Consider the following 14,518-nt stretch of genomic DNA (forward strand, 5'->3'; position numbering starts at 1 on the left):
CTACGCCTGTTTACGGTTATTTTTATTTTGAAGTTCAGTTCCTGACGGACGCCAAAAAAGCCAGAGATTATGGAATTAAACAAATAAATAAAAACAAGGATAATTGTGTGGTATTGGTGAGTAAATAACAGTGTTATTTAGAAAAGAATAACAAATTAGAAGGAAAAAAAGATTTAAAAAAATACAGATTTCAGTATTCTGAGGCACTGAGCCCAATTTATTTTCCTCACAGACGACAAAAAAAGTCTGACATGATACGAATTAAAATAAAAGCAATAATCGTGGCTTGATATTGAGTAAAAACATGTTTTTATGAACCCCACAGCTTCCGATCTTCCAATACCCGAACGGACAAAAATACGTGTTGCAGGCACGAAACATACTACCAATAGAAATACATTGCTTTTAAAATCGTTCTGTTTGACACGAAAAAAAGGGGGAAATCGTGTTGGTGAACACGAATCAATAGATTAAATATCGTGACTATAACACAAAATGCATAACATACATTTAGTGTGTGTGACGTGTGTGTGTGTGTGTGTGTGTGTGTGTGTGTGTGTGTGTGTGTGTGTGTGTGTGTGTGTGGGGGTGTGTGTGTGTGTGTGTGTGTGTACATCAGTTCCTGATCTGTGGGTCCAAAAGTCACTAAAAGCCTCTTCACTCTCAGTCTAGCATGACTCAGATTGTGGCATTCAGAAATGCAAATTAAACTTCATTTTTAGATTAAACTTATTTTTTTTCTTTTACTGCCAACAAATGGCATGAAAAGATCAAAAGTCAACAGCTCTTTCGACCATATTTGTTTGCATAGTCTCTGCTATTGTATATGCAGTGTTTTGCAGCAACCTTGCTCTGATGTGTTCGGCATCTTTTTTCTGATATGATTTGTAGAGCTGTTACCATCAATTTGTGAGTACTGCCAATTAGGGCTGTCCCAAATACCATTTTTTGGGCTCCGGATATTCGGTAGTAATCAGCAGCGAATATTCGAATATTATAGAATTATATATATATATATATTTTTAATAACATTCTTTTTCCCCCAAATATTTTTTTTCAAAAAGGTTTCATAATACGCTCCGAATCCGAGACACCTGACAACACGCTGTTAAGCAGAAGCGCAGAAAGAGCATACTATTACGATTTATATTTATTCATTGTCTCAGTACTCGCAAACATTACAAGTAAATGTGTCCTCGCATTTAACCCAGCCGCAGTGCAGCACCCGCGGACCAAATCTGGTTCCAAATTCCGTCTATAACATGTTACAACCTGAACAGTCAAACAAAGATACAAAACACATATTTATGTTATAACAACAATACTTTTAATAACATAGCCATAACAGTAGGCCTAACAGTGTCATACTTGTTACCTTGTTACCTACTTGTTAAATTAAAAAACTAATATAAAAAAAAAAGTGGTTGCTTGCTTGCAACTATTTTCCAAGCAAAGTAAGTGCACGTTTTTATCATGTGTAACATTACTGTTTGAACGGCGGATAAAGCAGCTTCATCATGGCAACTTGACAACAGCTAAGCTAAGCTAGGCTACTACTTACAGCATCCAGGTGACTTTTCAGAGTTGTTGTGCCACCGTGGTAGGCCAGTTTCTTCTCGCATATTTGGCACACTGCCTTCTTCTTAGCGTTGTCCAATTTAAAATGGTCCCACACAGCTGAAGTCTTCGACATTTTGTGGGTGAAACGAGGTGAAGCGAGGTGAAGCGTGCCGTTTGCGTTCGTGACTGTGAGTGAACGCGATGTCAGGAGCACAGGCTGAGATTGTATATATTTCCGCATTTTAACAGTGCAATTCAAAAGTATAAATATAGTATAAGAATATGGCAATTCACCTTTATTAATAGCATACATTTAGAAAGATAACAAACAAACAAAAAACGAATATCCGAATAATGAAATTGAAACCCGAATAGTTGACCAACGAACGAATATTCGAATAGAAGAATATTTGGGTACAGCCCTAGTGCCAATGGCTAGAGGCTTCTGCTTAGGCTCCATTTCAAATTTGATTCTGAATGTGTGACTAACAAATCATATTGACACCTAACTTAAAACATTTCAGAATCAGTCTCCATTAAATCAGAATTCCATCTTATGTTAGATACGAGGGGGTTAGTTTTACATGCAAGCCCTTTTGTCTGTGCAAACATTGCTAACATCAACTTAACAATGTGCCTATTGAGTACCCTGAGTATTAACATACAGTAATACATACAGCCATACAGCAATCAGTAAGATTACATTAAATCACTAGGCTACAGGTTGACAAGAGTGGAAGTTTAACAGTTTTTAAAGTCATGTGCTCTGGCTATAGGCTAGTGCTATGCTAGGGCCAGTTAACAGACAGAGAGCCAGGCCTGGTTGAAGTCCCAACATATGACCAATACTTTGATTTGAAATACCTGCAAAATAAACAACATTACCATCCACCAACCTTACATGGTGCCCACCGTTTCCTCTTGAACATATCACAACTATTGAGTTTCATAGTAAAAAGGCTCTGTGATTTCCTGAAATGGCTGGTCATTGTACGTTTAAGCAAATATTACTTAAACAGAAGGATCATCTGGGTGACCTTTGAGTGACAATAATGCATAATTGGAATTGTCACAAAACAATGTGGCTCATTTATGTGTTGTTGTCTTAAATGCATAAAGAGAAATGTACACATCATATTGTTCATTTCTATACTATAAAAGTGGTACATGAAGCCAAAATGGCCTGACTCTAAAGAACAGAAATATCCTGATTATCACTGGATGTTCCGGCGATCTCAGTCTGAAAAATGGAGTGGGAAAATAATTATTGGTAGGATTTTTGCTCCATTTACAACTTCAGGATCTAATTATTGAAATAAGGGCCATTCATAAGTTTGTCCTAGGAAGTTTATTTTACGAAGTCTTCCTTCACAGATGTCTCTTTTCCAATTAAGTCCAAGGGAAAAAGTATTTTAGAGCTGTTGTGGCAGAACATCTGCTCAGCGCCGTTCCTATATGAGCGGGTTCTCAAAAGAAGGAAAAACTCAAAACAACCAGGATAAGGGTCAAACAATAATATGTGTAATGGTAAAAGATACAATACATCACCTAATCACGAAGCACTCTGCAACAACAGCTTCAAAATGCAGAGTACTCCGGGCTCAGGTTCTACCACCGCGTGAGACACGTCTCAGGAACGGCCAGGCAAAACAAGAGCGCCGAGTACCAAAATCATCACAACATTTAAACAAAGGTGGGGAGGAGTTTAATCGCTTGCTCCTCCCTAGTTATTTGTTATTAGCGAGTTCACTTCTGAGTGAGCTAGCCAGTGAGTTGGCAGTGTTCCCTTGGCCAGTTTCACTCCTGGGCGGGACCCCAGGCAGTGACTCAGCTGTTTGTCGATTCCATCTGTTGCTTCATCTCTTGTGTGTATGTTTCTGTCCCTCTGCCCTCAGGCAGTCCCCCAATCAATGATTTGGAGTCATGACAGAGGACTCTTTGACAGAACGCACAAACAATATCCCTATGCAGCCCATCATACAAATGTCACCTGTTTTTCTTTATGAAAGCCATACTTGTAAATATCCAAACGCCATCGTCCTATGAGGTACACAGAATCAGTAAACCACCAGAAGTTAACTGTTCCCATGCCCTAAGGTCTTCCCTGATCTTCTTCTCACCTAAAAGTCAGCTATCTGGAATGAATACATTTAAAAATGAGAACAAATTTCTATGGTCTCGTTTACTGTGTGACCCAATTCTCAAGGCCTCTTTTGGGGTCTACAGGAAATGAATCATTAATTTAACAAGACTTTAAGTGCATTATATATGAGGCAAATCTCCCTTTGGGTTAATCAACAATGGTTTTTGCAATTAACAGGGGAAGCCAGAGACTCAGGGCCTCTCCAGATGTCTGGGAATTGCAAGGCAGAAGTCACAGGTCATTTATATAATTTGGCTATAAATAGCCACAAAAACCCACCCTTTTGATTACACATAAAAGTGGAAGAAAAAGACTATTGCGTTAATTTATTATTACTAAAAATGGGACATCGTTTCAGGAATATATGAAAAACCTCTCTAAATTTAAAGAGGAAAAAATGTAATTTGTCCCTTCAAATTGAACACACACGAATATATAAGGTGACATTAAAATAAATATATCAAAGAGCCCAATGTTGTCACAGACTGACATGGACGTTGTAGTACCACCGTTTGGTGACTAATACAACTTGCTTAAACGGCTGACTCACTCCCTGGGGTGCTTGATTTTTAGATGTGGATCCTAGTGTAGAATATAAAAAAAACCTCCATGCATGACATACACTGATTACAAATGGGATCAGAATCCACTCTTTTACATCTGCTCTCTAGCTATCTATGTCACTCTCTATTACCTTATCGAGGGAAATGGGCTCTTTCCATTTTGTCCTTCATTCACTTGCAGACACACACGCACGCGCACACACACAGACACACACACTCTCCCTCAGTCGGACAGCCATGCCAACTCAGGCAGATTATATTACAGTTTTTCTCGATTGCTAACAAACATTTTTTTTTTAAATTGCTCAGTTTCTCAGAACACTAAACACAATTCACAAAACTACACACCCAAATTGCAAAACACCTAATTTCTCCTGCTAAATGAAGAACTGCACTCAAAACTACATAAACACTTACCAAATGCAAACTTTTGCACCAAATATAATACACTTCATTTACAATACTAGATTGTTTGAGCACCCAACTACACACTGCTGAGCATCATCTAAAGCACTTTCATCTGTTATGGGCTATGCTCTGTACATGGATGTTTCTGCAGAGAAAGATTGCTTGAGTATACAGACATACAGTAAATGAAGAAATACAAATTAGTTGTTGAAAAAAATCATATTTTATTCAAAAATAACATTGTGCAACATGCATCTAAGCACATAGTTATTACTATGCTTCGGATCTCTCTAAGTGTGATGCATTGTTTGCCAAAACCCAGTTTGTAACTGCTGCTTCCTGTGCCTCATTGAAAATCCTTAGCCTTCGACCTGCACCTCTTTGTTTCTCAGACCTTCAGATAAACAACAAATACATTGTGGTTGGTTAGTGTCTGTGTTGCATAAAAGTAAGTTTACCACAGTAAATTGTGCAGGATTTTTGTTATAGTATGCAACCTGCCAACAATTCAATTACAGTAATGAAGTAAATACGTTTCACACAACAGATATAAGCACTGACTTATCATGAATTATGCAGAGCTACAAACTGGTAACTAACCTGTTTTCAAGTCTAAGTGTCCGGATTACAGAGGCAACAGTAAATCGGCTTAGATTAGGCTGAACCCTCTGTCCAGCCTCTCGCATCGTCAAACCATGGTTGATAACATTTCATTTCATGTTTGTGTAAATGTGTTATGTGTAATGTTGCTGCCTTCTTGGCCAGGTCAGCATTGAACATTTGAATGTATCTCAATGCTTTTATCTGGTTAAATAAAGGTTAAAAAAAAGAGAAAAAAAAAATCTTGAGCGAGTACTCTTCCTCCTCCTCTCACTCTCAGCCAAGCTCTTCCTCTTCCTCTTCCTCTTGCTTCCATGTCAGCTTCCATTGTTGCTGTAAGAAACTACTCACCTGGGATTTTGTATCATGCTAACATCCTGATTGATGAGCCAACAATTATGCCATCAGGTGTTTGGTCAGGTGGAACATGTTTCTTGATCATTGGTCCATGTGTGAGGCCTTTTGAATATCAGTGTTTTAAACCTGCTAACACATGACTGTATGTCAGATTCCTGTGTCTTACGTGGAGAAACGTAGTGCAGTGGTTCCGGCTAGTGGGTACTTTTTCACAGTTTTCTGGCTCTCCAAAATCGAGGTTCTTTCCGGGCCAACAACCGGGCTGAGTATGCTAAACTAGTGAGAGAATCGCTGGCAACTACAGAAAAATTAACATATTTTACCGTGATTTAATTTTCTAATACACGTTTCAAGATGATGCCAAAGTAACAACATACTGATACCGGTTAGTAAAAACCATGAATGAATGCTTTGACAAGTCTGCAGACAGACGGCAGGCGAACAACCTTTTAAAATGCGTGTTTTCTGAATGGAGATCGGCTAAGCTAACAGTGTATATGCTCCAACCGTCCACACTCACAACCTACAGACAGAAATAAACCAGCGACTGTATTCACCATGACACAGACAGTCTGTGGTTTGTACTTGTTTAACTTCTGTCTAGTTTCTGAACAGATATGAGGAGTTGTGAGCTCTGAGGGCTAACAGCTAACGGCTGAAGTTGGTTTTGTGTTTCGCATTGAAGATGATGTCACGGCTCCGCCTACACTGCGTTACTATAGTTACTACCCCAGTTCCTAAACTGTAATGGAAACGCAGCATAAAGTGAGTACTAAGCCGTGCGGGGCCCTGCAGTGGAAATGCGCCATTACAGTAAGTGCATTCAACAATGAAGACACAAAGTTATAAAAGCAATACCCTTCAAGAACATTAGCTTTCACTAGTCCAAAAAGTAAGTGCTACTGTATGTTCCTCAAATAATCCAAACCTTTCAAGTGCTACATAGAGAAACCATTTTTATTATCTTTTTTCTATAGGCCAATGCCAGGGTAAAGTTGAGACAGGTGGGTTTTCAGTCTGCTACAGAAGAATATACGGTCCTATTTCATGTTTCTAAGTGAATGATCAGTTTGTATTTGAACAATCGGTGGGTTACAAAAATAAGTTTACGTTTGTTATAAAACTGCAAAATAATTTACTGGTTATCAAGTGTTCAATCCCCCAACCACAATGTCTGTTTAAACCATGAAAAAACACCTGGAGGCCCTTGTGGTCAAGCTTGTGGTTACTGTGCATTACTGCTAACAGATATTTCTACACTTTGAAACTGCAAGAAGATGTGAGTACATCAGTCAGTCACTATAGGTCCTTGAGACGTGTCCCTGATACTGAAACAGTTCTGTATTTCACTACGGCCAGATCCCCTGCTCCCGACCTGTATTGACAGGTCTGGGACTAGTTTGCTTCTACCTACAACCAGATGTGGTCCACCCTACGTTCTCATTTTAATTTGAGTACTTTACACATGTCTAAATGTTACTTTTCTTACATTTAACAGAAAAAGTCAAGACATATCACATATTCAGGGTAATCAAAAGGTGCCTTCAAACTGGATGGGAAGCTAAAAAATGATTGTGCTAGTGATTAAATAAATACATTTAAGTTTTCCGTACTCTCTCCGCAATGGAGCAAGCTTTAGTTTCATTTTCGATTGCATGTTATAGCCCAGCGCAACACATTCGTCAAACATGTTGCCACTTGCTTGTACCATTTTCTGGCGATTTGTAATCTGTTCTAGAAAAACAATGTGTTTTTTAGGATTTCAAGAAGCATATAGAACAAACAATGGATGTGTTTTATGAACATTTATCCATGCTGAAAGTAGATGTAGATGTTTTAGGAGTGAGATAGAGATTATTATCTAATATATGCATCCAATGAAGTATTGCATAAAGTCTGTTGATGATCAGATGCTGTTGTTGGGGCTGCATCAACGTTTTCGATTTTTGTTCGAGCCTAACATGTGAAAAAATTGCTTAGACCTCAGAGAGTTCAACTTGGGCCTGCGACCATAGTTTTACTGTATTTTGTTTTGAAAATCCAAAGCGGAGGTTTGTGTCGTACTACATGCGGGTATTTTGCATTTCTCAGTAGCCAACTGAGTCTGTTGGCTTGGACATAAACTCCGTAATAAATGTAGTCTACATTTCATAAGAGTGAGCATTTTAAATCGCATTTGAACTAAATGCTTATATAATCTGTATTTGTATTGTTGATTTATTGGGTGAACGAGGCGATATACTGTAGAGAAGGTTAAGCTGTCATTATTAGGCTGTTATGTACTGTTGGAGTGGTAAGCAGGCCTATTGTTTTTGGATATTTGTGGAGTTAGGTGGTCCTTGAGTGTTTCTTTATTGGTTAAGTGGTCCCTGGTATGAAAAGGTTTGAGAAAAACTGCGCTAGTGGGTTATCAACGGGGGGAGCCTCGCTGCGGGGAAATTATACAGATGGCAAGTCCGCCCCTGAAAAATGGCTATGCACACGTTATTATTAATAATATATATTTTTTAAATTGATTACACAAATTGATAATTTATTGTATTGCCTGCCTGTGAGCTGATTATCGAGCCTTCATTGTAACTGTTTTGTTATTTTGTTGTTAGTATTTACATGGAGATAATCCCCGCCACATCGCTGGCAGGTCTACAGATGTAGCACCTTATTTCGGACACCCCTACTGTAGTGGGGCTGTTATCGGCACGGGGCCGGCCCTCGCTGAAAGGAAAACCCCCCGCATGACTTGATACACCCCTTGGTAAATTATAATGAAACCAGCTGCAATAGATCATGGATCCACCAGGGGGAGCAGTGATTAAAAAGCTGCCGCATTGGAACTCATGTGAAATAAACAGCTGATAGGGAATCTGATATAGCGGATCTTTGTTAAGATCCATATGTCACGGATAGGATCATATTCTGTGCTAAATAAGAGACATGTAATTATTTACAAAACATCACCATGTTTTTATTTAATACAATAATGTTGTATAATCAGTGTATGGCTGGGGTAGGCTACAGCCATACCAAGAAATGGCTTAGCCCCACCTTAGCTCCTCCATGAAAAATGATGTTAAAGTAAGCAAAATAAAGTGTAAATTGCACAGACAGCACCTAGTAAGATTGATGTCAGTAGCCACTTGTCTGGAAATACCGAAGACTAGAAACGATTTTGAAAACTTTTGTCACGTAGCGATCGTCTTCCCAATAAAACATATTTGCTAATGTCTTCTGGCCAATCAAAATCAAGATAACGGCGTGGTGTTGTTGCAGGAAGTCCCAACGGAGAATAATTTTGCGGTAGAACTGTTCTTTCTACATCCATGGATACAACATTACTAGGGCTGCCACCGACAAAAGATTTTCCTGGTCGACCACTGGTCGTCAGGTAAGGCCACTGGTCGACCACTGATCGACCAGTGGCGCGAATGAAAGCGCACGCAGGGACAAAGCGCCTTTTTCGCGCAACCGGCAAGTAATTAAATTATGATTCTGAATGTGTTGGAAAAATCAACAAGGAGACTGTCTTAACATTTTGTTAATTTATTTCAACACAACACACCATATAAAAACATCACACAACTTATGAACTTTTAAAACCAACACAATAACTTTATAAAACAAACAAAAACAGTCCTCTGTTAAAAATCTAAATTTAAACTATATTTTTCGTTTCTTTTAAACATGTAAAATAAATATAAATTATATAAACAAACGAATAAATAAATATAGGCTCAAGCCAACTTAAATATTTAAATATCAGTGCAAAAGTAAACAGGCCTACAGAGAAGTATTCTCAACATGAAAATAAAACTTTCAGTTTTTTCCTGAGGTCGGAATGCAAACAAAAATTATAAATATACCGCAAAACTTAACTTAAACACTTCAGTTGAACGAACGAAGAACGAAAACTATAAACTACAAAACTATGGTGTTATATTAGGCTAGGCCACTACCTGACTTTCAGGGTTTCCCTCCGATCTTAGTCTTCTCATATTATGAGACAAGAACACGAGTTTGTCTGTGTTGTCCGGGAGAAGTGAGCTCCGTGTCTTGCTCACAATGAAGCCGGCTTTGGAAAATATGCGCTCCGATGGCGTGGATCTGGAAGGGATGGAGTGGATGCGCTTAGCTGCTCTGGCAAGCTTGGGATAGCGTTCCTCATTCATTTCCCACCAAATCAGTGCTCCCTTGTCAACCTTTGTTCGGTCCTCCAAGTATGTCTTCATTTCATTTTTCTCTTCTTCCGTCTGTTGATCTTCATCAAAGGCCATCAGCATTGATATGTCCTGCTGCTTTTCCCTTTGCCTCTTTGGTGTGGGCTCACTTTCCTCTGCGCCGCTGCTGTCCTCTCTCTGAGCAGTAGCTTCTTCTGCTGGAGATAAACTCTCAGCCAGATCCCACACCGTTGTGTATGCATCGTCCCATTTCTCTGCACCGTGGAATGACAAGCTCTTGAACCGTGGGTCAAGGACTGCAGCTTGAATATATATGCTGCCCTCCAGACTCCCTGTGAGCTCCCACCTTTTGTCGATTTCCTCTGTGATTTTTTTCTTAACTGCCTTCACGGTCGTGCTGTCATCATCACGACTCAACAAGTGGCGCCTCTTCATGTTGACGAGCATCGGCAGCGTAGCAGACAGAGATGCGTTTATATCTTGTGAGAGCAGCTCGGTGAGGGTGATCATGGGCCTCAGCACGGAGACAATGTCCTCCGCTGTCCTCCATTGGGCAGTCGTGAGATCCAGATCTCGGTCAGACCGGTGGGTGGTCCCGGGTTCTGAAAGCAGAGCTGTAACCGGACATCTCTGTTCCAGAAGACGCTCCAGCATCGAATAAGTGGAGTTCCATCGTGTGGACACATCTTGTATCAGTTTGTGTTCAGCCACATTCTGTTGCTTCTGTTTCAAAGTGAGAGCTGCTGTTGCCTTGGCACTTTTTTTGAAGTGTCCCACAAGGCTTCTGGCAGCAGCAATCACTCGGCAGATGGGATCTAATTTAACAGCCGCGTTTATGCACAACTGCAAGGTGTGCCCCGCACAACGAATTCCCTGCACTGTAAAAATATCCACTGTGAATTCACAATAATTACCTGGCAACTTGTTGCATGACTTTCACAGTAAGGTTCACAGCAATTTACTGTGAATTTCTTCACAGCAATGTATTGTAATTTCACATCCATGATATTACAATGCATTGTTGTAAAGGTAAAACTGTATACTGTAACTTCACAGCTTCAATTACTGTGATATTACAGTATGTTACTGGGGAATTACATCATTTTGTTGTACATGCATTACAACAAGGGCCTGTACTTTTACATTTCTATTGTGAAAGTAATGCAGGAGTAGCCAGTAATTTACTGTGAATTTACAATGTGTACTGTGAAAGTAATGCAGGAGAAGCCAGTAATTTACTGTGAATTTACAATGTGTACTGTGAAAGTAATGCAGGAGTAGCCAGTAATTTACTGTGAATTTACAATGATACATGTGCATAACTGTAAGCCCCAACTCCAGTACTTCCTGGAGGAAGCTCATACAATGGTTTCTTGTCCAAGTTTAACAGGAAACCAAAGTGTGAACTTCCTCCTGGAAGTACTGGAGCTGCACTACAAAAATGCACGTAATCTTACTGTACAATTAAAAACAACACCAAACGCACAAATGAGGTAAAATCAATGGAAGCCCACTGGCATATTTATTGACTAAATAAACAACAGTGTAAACAACAGAGTAAACAAACAGGAACATGAACTAGTTCACCTCAACTATCCATAAAAAACAGATTAACCCTTAACGGATCCTTTAAACAAATAATCCCTCGCAGGTGAACTGACCGTAATGCTTCCCACTGGACTTGTCCCCGCACACCATGCAGTCTATGCAGACCATTCTAAGTCTATCAGCTTCCGGTGAAGGGTGCTCACGTGAGGGTTAATGGAGCTTCGCTTCTTTGCCTTGGAGCCTTTCTCCGGGTTGATGCCCAAGAAGCACCTGTTAATAAGCAAAGATACGTTTCAGTTTTAATTAGACTCATGTATTGCAGGCAGCATTTATCAAGGTGTTCACCTGTGTCTTTTCCCACACCGACTGTTACTAGTCCAAACCTGTTGGATCATCCTCTCACAATAACATTATTTGTAGCCTAGCAGAGTGCCTCAGGTACCTCTAACATAAGGTTTACTTACTTATCCAAATTTTTAAGCCATACTATAAATGTGAATTAAACCATTTTGTCAATTTTTTAACAAGATAGCCCAGCAACATCAAGTGATGGTGTGGTCCCAATTCGCATAATTGGTTCCAGGCTTCATACTCAAAGCATTTAATCTACTTTGTGGCCTCTGTAGAAAGGCATAGACTTAATAGCCAGATAGTGAAACACACCTTTGCATGATAAGTCTTACTGATGACATTGATCATGTGTTTGAGTGTTACAATACCTTTGGATGAACTCCAGTGTGCATGATCCAACGGGATATTCGAGGTTGAAGACATAGTAGCTCCTGAATAAAGCAGCTACCCCATGCAAAAAAAATGGGTGTGGGCCCATTACCACTTGTCCCTCGATGGATAGCATCCACCCAGAAGGCTTCATTGTGTCACCTGAAATGAACAGATACACTGTCATGCGTTATTGTGGATAGGTACATTCCTAGAATCAATCAAAACAAAAATAATACTTGAGCTAGAGATGTCAATACCGGATCCGAGTAACATTCATGATTGGCCAAGGACCAAAAAGCAGGAAAATATACAGTGCAGAGCATGCAAGGACATTACACAGAACCCTCCACTTCAGGTGGACAGCACTTTTCTACTCCACCATCAGTGAGGTAGGCTACTTAACAGTCACTGTAAAAGCATCAAAGGTCCCTGTGCAGATAGGAGAATCTGGCTGAACGACAAAGCAACTCCCTAGCCCTCCTCCCTCTGCCTTTATGGCTAGACGGTTTCACCTCATTCCTCTATGGGTAGATGGTTACGAGCCCAGCTGGAACGAGAACATGTCAACTCGTCAGACCCCTGAATCATTGAAACAGGCTAGAGATTTTAACTAACGCGAATCGCTGAAACATGTGGCGTCAGAGTATCGTAAGTGTCGTTTCACAGACTGGACTTGAATGGAGTGCAGGAGAGATGGAAGGCCTTCAGTCAGATTCTCCCCTCGATGCAAAGGAACACTTAAGCTCTTTAGAGTAACCATTCAATATCCTATCCCTCATTGATGGTGGAGCAGAACAGGGATGTCCTAAGTGAAATTATATAATAAGAATAAAAGCAGCAGTGAAGTCTAGCCATTCAGGTCAGAAAAGCAGGAAATCCTGTATAAACAGGAAAAATCCCATCCCTGAACATTACATTACCTTGAATGATCAAGCAGGGGGTGCTTGGGAGTGCTACAGTACTACATCAGCAGCAGTGGAACAGGTCTGTAACAAAGTAACACACAATAGCATACATTTAACATTATGCAAGGATGAAGATCGTTCATTGGTCAGAGGTAAATCAGAACATAATGAATGGTCTAATAATAATTACTTGCATTTATATAGCGCTTTTCAAGACACCCGAAGCGCTTACAAATGGACGTGCCGCAAACCAATGTGCAGCCCCCGCCTGGTTGATGCTAAGGCAACAGCTAATCCGCGCACTACAGCTCAACACAGATCAGCTCGGCCCATTTGGAGCAACTTGGGGGTTAAGTGTCTTGCTCAAGGATACTTCCGACATGCGGACAGTCAGAGCCAGGATTCGAACCACCAACCCTACGGTCGATGAAAGACCAGCTCTACCAACTGAGCTTCAGTCGCCCCTAATGTAATCACTCGTTTAGCATTTTAAATAAATTAAAAATAACGTACATCAACTTTGAGCATCAGTTTCTCCGTAGGCTCCTTAAAGTAGACCATAAGGAGCTGGAGGATGCAGGCAGCCTTCTCCGAACCCTCTGGATCATAGCTGGCCAGAACTTCCCTGATCTTCGGGTTGTCCAGTTTCTGGCAGAAATGCAGGATGGTCTGTCCTCTCTGACCCAGGGCCTCTTGGAGCTTCTGAAGTATGTTGACGTCCGTCAGGAGGCAAAGGTGGGAGAAAAGCCCTCTCTTAGAAAAGAGAAAAGGCCATTCCTCTTTGACCTCCAACATCGCTGGAGCAGGCATTCTGTTGAGGTACCTCCGCAGAATGACGTAGGTCCTCACCATCAGAGGTTCTGCTCTCTCTGCCCCACCCATCCCTTCCTCTGTGTACAGACATACAAATACATGTTTGAGAGTACCCAAGTAACAACAATTAAATTCAATGTCCCCACCTCTGGGAAATGTTGAGTGTCAAACCTTTAATTTAATGCTCTCATCATTACTCATTCTGAATATTAAGGTGGCCTTTTTGCTTAATGTGGGATGTTTATTTAGGTGTCAATTCACCAAAAATAAAGTAGATTGCATACCTGAGTAGATGTTCCGCAGATCCCTTTTCGAATCCTCCAACGTTGCCTCGGTCTCCCCCTCTGGTAAGTCTGCTGGGCACCACCTCACACACCTAGGGATAGGAATCATAGGTTAAATCAATACTATTGGGGCCGATAATTTGGACTGGTTTTGGAGTGGGAACATTTCAATTATCATGGACACAGTTACACTGACGGCGATTATACAAAATCTACACACATCATTTAAACATTCAATTCAAATAACCTAAGTTAGTCTAGCATGGCAGTGCCCCTTTAACCCCTAATTGCTCCCAACGGGTCGTGTCAGTGCCTTGCATGGTTGCTGATCGCCATTAGTGTGTGAGTGTGAATGGAGAGGACACTGGCGCTGTATGTTCGCCACTTCTCAGTGTGTGAATGAGAAGACCATCGTAAAGCACTGGGTGTCCTTAAAAGA

General features: G+C 40.5%; 1 protein-coding gene and 1 long non-coding RNA gene across 4 annotated transcripts in view; one reads left to right on the plus strand and one right to left on the minus strand.

Annotated features, from left to right (window-relative positions):
- The window catches only part of LOC307017377 (junction plakoglobin-like), a 708,820-nt gene that overhangs the window by 620,292 nt on the left and 74,010 nt on the right, over positions 1-14,518 (plus strand). The gene's annotated exons all lie outside the window — the stretch shown is intronic.
- On the minus strand, positions 11,333-13,038 carry LOC307017389. 2 transcript variants are annotated; one of them, XR_013802162.1, is made up of 3 exons: positions 12,998-13,038; positions 12,074-12,236; positions 11,333-11,624 (listed from the first exon to the last, which is right to left on the minus strand). It is a non-coding gene; the product is annotated as an uncharacterized lncRNA (long non-coding RNA). The 2 variants fall into 2 exon arrangements; XR_013802163.1 differs by lacking the exon at positions 12,998-13,038 and adding an exon at positions 12,693-12,842.

Source organism: Notothenia rossii, assembly GCF_949606895.1.
Source record: "Notothenia rossii genome assembly, chromosome: 8".
Taxonomy (NCBI): Eukaryota; Metazoa; Chordata; class Actinopteri; order Perciformes; family Nototheniidae; genus Notothenia; species Notothenia rossii.